Source organism: Sinocyclocheilus anshuiensis, unplaced genomic scaffold (genome assembly GCF_001515605.1).
Source record: "Sinocyclocheilus anshuiensis isolate Anshui unplaced genomic scaffold, SAMN03320099.WGS_v1.1 scaffold949, whole genome shotgun sequence".
NCBI lineage: Eukaryota > Metazoa > Chordata > Actinopteri > Cypriniformes > Cyprinidae > Sinocyclocheilus > Sinocyclocheilus anshuiensis.
Window position 1 is genome coordinate 595,986 of NW_015554135.1, and position 1,835 is coordinate 597,820.

Consider the following 1,835-nt stretch of genomic DNA (forward strand, 5'->3'; position numbering starts at 1 on the left):
TGAACTCTGCAGGACTGCGGCTCTCTAGGACCGAACTTGCCTACCCCTGGTCTAGACGTAAGCATGACAAATGCTGGGTTTATTCCCTTGAAGATGCTCCCATTACACACATCTCATAGAAACAATGGATGAGTTAGTTCAGCTCAAAAATACAATTTTAGAAAGGGCATCTTGAATCAGAAATTTTTCCATACACTTTTGACATATAACACAGAGCCAGCTGTTTTCTTTTTCTTTCTTTTCCTTTTTTCATCAAGACGACACAAAAGGGAATAAGTTAATACTGACTCAGCCATCTGACTTGACATTTGGTAGACCTGTAACGGGATCGTTCACCCAAAAATTACAATTCTGTTATTTATTCACCCTCATGTCATTCCAAATACATTTGGTTTCTCATTTCCATGCTGTTGCAATGAATGGGGGACTGAAATTTTGCAAAAGCATCAAATAAGATGTCAAGAAGACATTTCTATATTCATTCATCACACAAAGCTAGCTTCAGAAAATGTGGAACATGCATAATACATGACAGGTTTATTATAATTAACTGAAACCTAAAAATAAACTAAAAAGAAATACTATAATTAATTACATGAAATGAAAATAAAAAAACAAACAAACAAACAAAAACAAAACTATAATAGTATCTCAGTCATACTAAAATAACACTGGTATATTTACGGTGCTTTTCATCCTTTTTGAAGTTTGAAAGCTTCCATTGTAATTGCATGGAAAAGATACACCATTTTTTTTAACTTTCATGGGTTTGAGGGTGAGAAAACAACAGAATTTAATTTTTTAGTCAGAATTTTTACTTCATATCTTTACGTTGATAGCGAGAAGGCTCATATCACAAAAAAAAAAAAAAATCCTTCATAAAAAATTGGTGGGATCACCAATTATTCCTACTCACTACACATACAAAGTTGCAGATCAGGAACCAGGATGAACAAAGACAATCATGAAACAAAGTAATTGCAGGATGAACTAAACAATTCTAAACAAGTAATTATATATGATTCTGGCTCACTGTTTTCCGTGTTTGAGCAACAGCATCACACTGTGTAACGTGTCATTTTATATATTAGGTTCCATTTATAGACTCAAACATAGAAGAAAAATATTAAACCAACATTACAAATAAACAATCCCTTACAAAACTATGGCTGTATATTGTTAGATGAGTGCAATAAGGATTTGTATTTGGTTAGGAGTTACCAGTCAAAGCTTTGCATTTAAATTACCAGTCTGTTGAACCAATTCAGTCAAAAGGACACTGCCAGCAGAACTAGTCGATGTATTGTTTACAGGCCTAAAGTTCAGATCTAATAAACACTACTTTTCAAAAGTTTGGGATTTTAAGTTTTTGAAAGAAGTCTCTTGTGCTCACCAAGGCTGCATTTATTTGATCAAGAATACAGTAAAAACACAGTAATATTGTGAAATATTATTAAAATGTAAAATAAATTAAATAATTATAATATATATATCTATATTTTAAATGTAATTTATTCCTGTGATGGCAAAGCTGAATTTTCCAGTCTTCAGTGTCACATGATCCTTCAGAGACCATTATAATATGCTGATTTGGTGATCAAGAAACATTTCGTATTATTAACATTATCTTGAAGATAATCAAAGATTTTTTATATATTTTTATGAAAACTGTGATACTTTTTTCATGACTTTTTGATGAATAGAAAGTTCAAATGAACAGCATTTACTTTAATAGAAATCTTTTGTAACGTTATAAAAGTCTTTACTGTCACTACTGATCAATGTCATGCATCCTTCCCGAATAAAAGTATTAGTTTCTTTCAAAAAAAAAAAAT